The following is a 9473-nucleotide window of genomic DNA, read 5'->3' as shown; positions in this document are numbered from 1 at the left end:
GGTGGGGCCACGGGGAGTTGCAGTGGGTTCCACGACACGGCCATGTAGTCGAGACTCCCCGTTGGCGCACAGATGCCAGGCAGGCCGTCCCGAATCTGCAACATTGCTCTCTTGCTTGCATCCCGGGTTTAATTACCTTGGAGAATGGCATTTGGGAAGCTTTTGCTCTCCACTATACTGACCGTACTTTCAAAGTGGCAGCAATACCCATTTTAAGATGATAAGAAAGACTGCAGCTGGCACCCGCCGCCGACGTAGGATTGCGCGTGCCCTTGCCGCAGCGACCGCTCTTGGGAGCCGCGACCCTGAGGTGCCCACGTCCGCCCGCCAGCGGCGTGGGAAATCTCATACCAATCCGGGGTAAATGGGGCAGATCTCATGAAGCCGGGGTGACCTGCCTCATCTCCGGGCCAGTGGTCGTGTATGGGACCGGCGCTTTAGGTGGACGCACCTATTTGCGCTTTCTGTGTCCGCGGCGGGCGTGTATAGGACCCTGGAAATGGCGACGGTGTTCTTAGACTTTGCGTCTAACGCGTCATGTGACTCTGTTGCGTGTACGGCCCAGAATGGCTCGAACGAAAAGGAAATGGACGCGCGAGGAGATCGAGCAGGCCTTGCGGGACAACGAGCGTATCAACGCAACCCCGGCTGCTCCAGAGGAGCCTGCCAGCAAAGGCGCGCCGCCAAGCGCGTCGGAGGGCTAAACGATACAACTTAAACAAGGAATTTCAATCGCTTATCGTGACAGACACGGCCGCTACTGTCACGGCTGTCGAGAGTCATGTTGCGGCCGGAAACACGTCTGTTGGGCCTCCACCAATCCGCAGAGAAGAACCTCCGGTCCAGGCAGCGGCGCCTGTTGATTCTACAGTTGTAGCAACTGATGTCAGCACAACGGAGCAAGTTCCTGGCTCGACCCCGGCGGAGGCAGCGCGTAGAGGCGCGCTGCAATGACGGCGTCTCAAACAGAACGACGCCGCGCGCGAGACAGAGAGAGAGCCCGAATTAGAAGGGCGAACATGACGGGATCCTAAACGCGAGCGTCAAAGACGTAGAGATGCAGAACGCCAAAGGACACGTAGGGCTCTATTAACAGAGGCCGAACGAAGCACAGCGCGCGAGCAAAGCCGTTTACTACAGGCCGCTAGAAGAGCTAACCAAACCGAGCAACAACGGGAGATTATGCAGGAGACCGATCGTCTACAACACGCCCAACAACGCCAGCAAGAAACGCCAGATGAACGTGAAGAACGCCAGGAACGCGAACGCGTTCGCCAGGAAGAACGTCGGGCTAATCTGACGCAAGAAGAAGCGGGAAGCAGAGCGAGTGGCTCTTCGGGAGTATCGCCACGGTTCGAGACGCTCAAGAGGAGGAGGTGAGAGGAACGACGACAACAGGAGCGTATACGGCGCAGCACTCTTCGCAGAGGTCATGCACTCCGCAAACCAAGAGGATTTCAGAGTCTCCATGCTCAGCGGCGACAACATCGTCAATGGGTGCCACAGACCGCCTCCAACTACGGTCTGCCCTCATTGCAACGCGTGGAAATGGCCTGCGGAGTCCAAGAAAGGCTGTTGTTTGGAGGGAGCGGTGCAGTTATCTTCCCTACGAGCTGCGCCTCCGCGATTGCACCAGTTGTACACGGATGCCGAGTTTCGGCGCCGCATTCGTGCCTACAACCAAGTTTTGCCTTCACGTCGATTGGGGCTTCCTGTAGCAACCGGTCCAACTTCAGGGACGTGAACCAAGACGAGAGCGTTGCTGGACAACGTGGTGTATACACGTATCGTATTCAAGGAGCCATGGGGCACTACTTGAGCCTCTACTTCCGCGTATCGATACGTTCACAAACGAGCCCATGCCCCCCAAGTTTGCCCAGATCTACATCGTCGATCCAGACATGCAACAGCGAGCGGAGCGTCGCCGAGGTATTTTCGCTGACCTCCACGCCGGGACGCTGCTGGAGATGGAGCAGATGATGGAGGAGTGCAATCCGTTCGCGCAACAATATCTCAACTTCGCGGAGAAGCTGCGCCGACCAGGCGGCGGGAAAGGAGGTGGTTGATATGGTGTTCCGGCTGCACGAGAAGAGGTCAAACCCACGAACCCACAACCTACCAACGGTCTCGGAAGTTGGGGCGACTCTTATCGAGGATGGCAACTTGGACAGCCCGCGCGACATCCTTCTGCGTACTAAAGATCACTCGCTGCTTCGGCTCTTCGAGACGCACTCTGTGTATGACCCGTTGCAGTACCCACTACTTCTTCCGCATGGAGAACTGGGTTGGACCTACACAGACGTGTATGCGAACAACGTGGTGCGCAGAAAGAAGCGTGAAATGTCCCTCCGAGAGCATGTAGCCTACCGGTTATTCCAGAAAGTCGGTGACGAGTCGGTACTGCACCAAGGTGGGCGATTATTCCAGCAGTACTGCGTAGATCAACGAGCCAAGTGCGAGCAAGAGCAACTGCGTTGGGTGGCATCCCATCAAGCTGAACTTCGCGCCGATCAGTACAGCGGGGTTCGAGACGCTTCTAAGGCGAAAACACGGCGGTTCTGCGCGAGGGAGAAGCCCTATTGACGGAGTACAACCGCGAAACTGGGGCGCTCCAGCACCCAGATGAACCGCAGCGTCGCTCGGGACACTTCCTGGACCAAATCGGCAAGCGCATCGTTCTACCAGCTACGCATTCGGGGAGTCCGCGGGCCATGTACAAGTCTTACCAAGATTCCATGGCTATCGTGCGGGAGTACGGGAAACCGGACGTCTTCGTTACTATGACGTGCAACCTACGTGGGACGAGATCCAGGAAAAGATACCGAGCCAAAACCAAAGCGCACAAGACCGCCCGGACATTGTAGCCCGCGTTTGGCAGCAGAAATTGGCGGCGATGCTGAAAGACTTGGATGAAGGCGTACTGGGACGTGTTCTGGCGAGGATCTACGTGGTGGAGTTCCAGAAGAGGGGCCTCCCACACGCACACATTCTGATTATTCTCGCAGACGAAGACAAGCCGCGTACAAGACAAATCATCGACAAGTTGTGCTCTTCGGAGCTCCCGGACGCCGAGATCAACCCCCAGCTGTACGAGACCATCCTCACTTGCATGATGCATGGTCCATGTGGCGCGGCGAACCCTCCAGCCCCTGCATGAAGGACGGAAAGTGCACGAAGGGATACCCGAAGCCGTTGGTAGAGGTTACCCAAGGAAACGTGAACGGGTTTCCTGTCTGCAGACGTCGCCGCCGGCCACCGGGAGTACTCAGTTCAAGGGAAGGGAGTACGACAACGCCACCATTAACCAATGGGTGGTCCCGTACAATCCCTACCTTCGCAGAAGTACAACTGCCATATCAACGTGGAGGTTTGTACGGCCCTCACGGCGGTCAAATATCTGTACAAGTACGTCTACAAGGGGTCCGACAAGGCTGTAATCACTGTGGAAACGGTGGGCGGGGAGTCGAACGGTGCAAGGATGGATCCCAACGAGATTCTTCGGTACCTGAACGCAAGGTATATATCTCCGATAGAGGCATGTATGCGGCTTCTCGACTTCTCCGTTCAAGGCAAGACGCATTCCATCGTACAGCTGACGATCCACCTGGAGAACGAGCAATTCGACCTTCCGTTCGAGCGACAACCCGGATCGAGTTCTCACTCGCGGTCGCCACTCGATGTTGACCCGCTTCTTCGAATTGTGTGCGAGCGAGGCTCCGGAGAACCAAGTTGCAAAGACCATGGTGTACCAAGACATCCCGAAGCTATTCCGATGGGATGACAAGGCAAAAGAAATGGGTTCGTCGCAAACAATACCAAGCGGCGCTTGGGCGGATGGTTCATGTGACCCCTCGGGACATGGAGCGGTTCTACATGCGTGTACTGCTGTGTCACCGGAAGGGACCTCAGTCCTTTGCCAAGCTTCGGACAGTGGATGGTGTTACGTATGCGTCGTACCGCCAAGCCGCACTCAAACTGGGCTACCTTGAAGACGACGCAGAATGGATTGCGTATGGAAGAAGCCGCTGCCTTCAAGATGCCGTACCAACTCCGCCAGCTCTTCGCGACGATCATTGTTTATTCTCAAGTTTCGGAGGTTCGCGTTCTGTGGAATCGATTCTACGACGTTCTTTCTGAAGACTTCGCGCACACATACCGGGGCTTGGAAGGACAGGAGAAGGAAGACATGATCAGGTTCCACACACTCAAGGACCTTAACGACCTGCTCCAAATCAATGGCTACGTAGTGGCGGACTTTGACCTCCCTCAGCTGGATGACTACCCGCGGCTGGTGCTGGATTCGCTGCTGCGGAACAACCTCATTCGACGCGAACTGGAGGGTACCAGCACTCTACCCTTCAAGCCATTGTGGACCAAGAAAGCCAGCTGAACGACGGCCAACGAGCTATTTACGACGAAATCATCCAGGCGGCCGAAGCACCAGTTCAAGGCAACAAGCTGTTCTTTATTGACGGCCCGGGAGGTACAGGAAAGTCAACTCTGCTGCGGCATATCCTGGCGAAGGTGCGACTGTCCGGGAAGATCGCGATTGCTGTGGCTTCGAGTGGAATTGCTTCGCTGTTGCTCATGGGTGGGCGCACAGCGCATTCGACGTTCAAGATACCTCTCAAGCTGAACGACAAGTCGACGTGTGCGATTTACAAACAATCGCGCCTCAAGATGTTGACCGAGCGAGCCAGTTTGGTTATCTGGGACGAAGCTCCAATGACTCACAGGCACGCCTTCGAAGCGGTGGACAGGTCTTTGCGTGACATCATGGGTAACGACCAGGAGCCTTTTGGAGGGAAAGTATTTGTACTTTCCGGTGACTTCCGCCAGATTTTGCCGGTGGTAGTGCGCGGCACACCAGCGGAGACCATCGGCGCGTGTCTGAAGTCATCTACGCTATGGCGACACTTCAAGCAGCTGCATCTCACGGAAAACATGCGTGTACAATCGGCAAGTAACGAAAGCACCGCCGCAGAGCTCGCAGCTTCTCGGAGTTTCTCCTACAAGTGGGAGAGGGTAGACACGAGGTCAACAGGTCCCTGGGCAGGGACTTTGTGAAGATTCCGCGCGATATGCTGATCGACAACATCTACGAAGAAGGAGACGACATTGAAGACGAAGAAATCACACCTGGAGCTGTTCCACGGGGTTTGAAGAACATTATTGATAAGATGTACGCCGACATCAACGATCCCGAGGTTGCTACGGACGAGTACTTCGCCAACAGGACCATCTTGACGACTACCAACGCCGTGGTGCACCGCATCAACCAAGCTGTCTCTGAACGACTCTCCGGGGAGGCCCGCGAGTATCTATCGGTGGATTCAGTGGATGACGACAACGAAGGAAACTTCTTCGAGCCGGAGGTGTTGCATTCGGTGACTATCAACGGTATTCCTCCACACAAACTTACATTGAAGGAAGGCGCCCCAATTATGATGATGAGAAACCTGAACCCCGACTTGGGCCTCTGCAACGGAACGCGACTACGGGTTGTCCAGCTCAAGCCCCACGTTATTCATGCTACCATCATGACTGGCGAGCGCATAGGCCAAAACGTTCTAATTCCAAGGATCGTCTTCGTCAGCGATGGGGACGCGCGCGAGTTCCCCTTCCGCTTGCGACGCAAGCAGTTTCCAGTTGTACCAGCTTTCGCCATGACCATCAACAAAGCCCAAGGCCAAACCGTCCAGAACCTAGGTTTGTATCTGGCGACACCCTGCTTCTCCCACGGACAGCTCTACGTGGCGCTGTCGAGAGTTACATCCAGGTCCAAGTTCAAGGCTTTGATCGAGTATCCGGAGCTGGAGGAAGACGACGGTGCATACACTGACAACATTGTGTACAGGCAGATATTCGAAGATGCTTAGGCGGAGTAGGCATTCAGCAGTACACACTTCATAATTACATAAATACATGTCTTTTTGGAAGTGCGTTTCACATTAGCAATGCATCCCTTTGACGAAACCATCGCCCGCCGGAGCGAAGCGGAGATACCCATACCCCAACGTCAAGCGTTGTATAAACCAACCAGCCCGCCGGAGCGAAGCGGAGGCGGCGGTCTACACTGTGGCCAAACCCACACCCACCGCCGCGAAGCGGCGGCGCTCGGCTAGTCCCCTACAACTAACAGGAGTCTTCGGTGTGTCTGTCTCCTGTTCGTCGTATCCCGCCCTTGCGGCATCAGCCTGCCGTAGCGCATCGCCCTACGGCCCTGCATTAGCGCATTAGTAACCTGCCCTATGGCATCTCACCATCTTCCGGACTGCCTTATCTTTGCTCGAAATTACAACGCATAGCCATGCGTTATTTTATTCGTGCTGTGATTGGCCGATTGATTTGCCTCAGCTTTCACATTTCCTTTTTTGAACTCTAGTTAGTCATAGGCGGTTACGCTCGCTGTTCCAGCTCGCTTCACTATTTGTCATAGCCCCTCCGCATCGTTCCAGCGGGTCTACAGTTCGGCGCAACCCGTTCCGCTATCATACCGTTCGTCTCAACCCGTTCCGCTCGCTGTTCCAGCTCTCGTCACTACTTGGCCTACAGTTCGCCCCAACCCGTTACGCTCGCTGTTCCAGCTCGCTTCACTACTGGATATACCGTTCCTTGCAACCCGTTACGATCGCCGTTACAGATCGCTCCACAGCTTGGTCTACAGTTCGTCTCAACCCGTTACGCTACTGAACATACCGTTCGTCTCGACCCGTTACGTTTGCTGTGTCAGCTCGCTTCACGACTTGGTCTACAGTTCGTCTCAACCCGTTACGCTCGCTGTGCCAGCTCGCTCCACTACTGAAGATACCTTTCGTCCCAACCCGTTACGCTCGCTGTGCCAGCTCGCTCCACTACTACGCGATCGCGTTCGGTGCTTGAAGGTCCAGCGTGCTCGAAGGTCCTGCGTGCTTGAAGGTCCTGTGGGAGGTGCTTCAAGGTCCAGACACACCCCTGTCCAGCGCTCGTCTTGTATTTTGCGCGCTGTATCGCGAAATGTGTGTGGCACCCCGAATAGCAATATATTCTAACAGAGAGAGTTTCGGTCAATCACAGAGCAGTAATAACAGATTATGTATTTAGCTCACGCCCAGAAGGTCGTCCTCTATTTACTTTATAGCGCTATCGCGCACATGTACAGGTTGCTATGTCGCACACGCAGCGCACCGTCGTCGCTGTGCGGCGCTCGCGTCCTGTGGGGCTCGCAGCGGCGCCCGCCGTCCGCGCGCTGCGTCGCTCCGCCGCGCCCGAATTCGAATTCAAAAACGGATATTTTACCGGGGAGGCAATTTCAGCCTATCACAGCACGAATAAATATAACGCAAGGCTATTTTTGTAATATCGGGCATAGATTAGCCAGTCAAAAGGATGGTGGGATGCCATAGGGCAGGCTACTAATGCGCTAATGCAGGGCGGTAGGGCGATGCGCTACGGCAGGCTGATGCCGCAAGGGCGGGGACAAACGAACAGTGGACAAACTTACAGGATACTCTGTTAGTTGTAGTAGATTCCGCGCGCGGCGGAGCGAGGAAGCGCTCGGACGTCGGGCGCTACAGCAAGCCCCACAGGACGCGAGCGCCGCACAGGGACTAAGGTACGCTTAGCTACATAGTTTCCTAACTGTAATAGAAGTGTCGGTTTCGGGAGTTCCGCCTGTTGGGATAACTGGTACCTTCAGGGCAGTCGAGGTATTATAGTGTGGGATTAAGGGCGGCCTGGTGCCTACTCCGGTGGGGCCACGGGGGAGTTGCAGTGGGTTCCACGACACGGCCATGTAGTCGAGACTCCCCCGTTGGTGCACAGATGCCAGGCAGGTCGTCCCGAATCTGCAACATTGCTCACTTACCTGCACCCCGGGTTTAATTACCTTTGAGAATGGCATTTGGGTACTGCAGCTCTCCACTATACTGACCGTTACTTTCTCTAAAGTGGGTAGCAATACCCATTTTAAGATGATAAGAAAGACTGCAGCTGGCACCCGCCGCCGACGTAGGATTGCGCGTGCCCTTGCCGCAGCGACCGCTCTTGGGAGCCGCGACCCTGAGGTGCCCACGTCCGCCCGCCAGCGGCGTGGGAAATCTCATACCAATCCGGGGTAAATGGGGCAGATCTCGGCGAAGCCGGGTGACCTGCCTCATCTCCGGGCCAGTGGTCGTGTATGGGAACGGCGCTTTAGGTGGACGCACCTATTTGCGCTTCTGTGTCCGCGGCAGGGCGCGTGTATAGGACCCTGGAAATGGCGACGGTGTTCTTAGACTTTATGTCTAACGCGCCATGTGACTCTGTTGCGTGCGTAGTCAAAATGGGTCGAACGAAAAGGAAAAGGACGCGGAGGAGATCGAACAGGCCTTGCGGACAATGAGCGTATCAACGCAACTCCCGCTGCCCCAGAGGAGCCTGCCGCTAAAAAACGCCGCCAGGGACGTCGGAGGGCTAAACGATACAACTTAAACAAGGAATTTCAAGCGCTGAACGTGACAGAGAGGGTCACAACGGTCACGACAGTCGAGAGTCACGTTGCGAATGAGAACACGTCTGCTGAGCCTCCGCCAGCCCGCAGAGAACAGCCTCCGGTTCAGGCAGCGGCGCCTGTTGATTCTACAGTTGTAGCGGCGTATACCAGCAATATCGAGCAAGCGCCTCGACCGACCCCGGCGGAGCTAGCGCGTAGGCGGCGCGCAGCAATGACGGCGTCTCAACAGAACGAAACCGTGCACGCGAAAGAGAGAGAGCGCGAGTTAGAAGGGCTAACATGACGGGATCCCAGCGTGAGCGTCAAAGACGTAGAGATGCAGAACGCATGAGGGCACGCCGGGCTTTACGAACAGAGTCCGATCGAGAACGTACGCGAGATTCAGAGAGACGTGAGGGTCTACCGGAGAATGAACGGCAGACTGAGCCGGAGATTGATCGACTTCGCCATGAACAGCATCGACTTCAGGAAGCCCCAGAAGAACGAGAGGTGCGTCTCGAGGAACGCGAGCGTTCGCCAGGAAAGAACGTCGGGGTAATATGACCAAGAAGAAACTGAAGCGGAGCGAGCAGCCCTCCGAGAGTATCATGCTGAGGTTCGTGATGCTCAGAGGAGGAGGAGAGAGGAACAGCGGCACAACAGGAGCGTATACGGCGCAGCACTCTTCGCAGAGGTCATGCACTCGCAAACCAGAGGATTTCAGAGTCTCTATGCTCAGCGGCGACAATATCGTCGATGGGCGCCACAGACTGCCTCCGACTACGGTCTGCCCTCATTGCAACGCGTGGAAATGGCCTGCGGAGTCCAAGAAAGGCTGCTGTTTAGAGGAGCGGTGCAACTACCCCACTACCTGCTGCGCCACCGCGATTGCACCAGTTGTACACGGACGCCGAGTTTCGGCGCCGCATCCGTGCCTACAACCAAGTGTTTGCCTTCACGTCGATTGGGGCTTCCTGTAGCAACCGCTCCAACTTCAGGGACGTGAACCAAGACGAGAGCG

The sequence above is a fragment of the Phytophthora cinnamomi genome (genome assembly GCF_018691715.1).
Source record: "Phytophthora cinnamomi strain GKB4 chromosome Unknown Contig15, whole genome shotgun sequence".
Lineage (NCBI taxonomy): Eukaryota > Oomycota > Peronosporomycetes > Peronosporales > Peronosporaceae > Phytophthora > Phytophthora cinnamomi.
The sequence above is the reverse complement of the archived record's forward strand: the minus strand, read 5'-3'. Positions refer to the sequence as shown.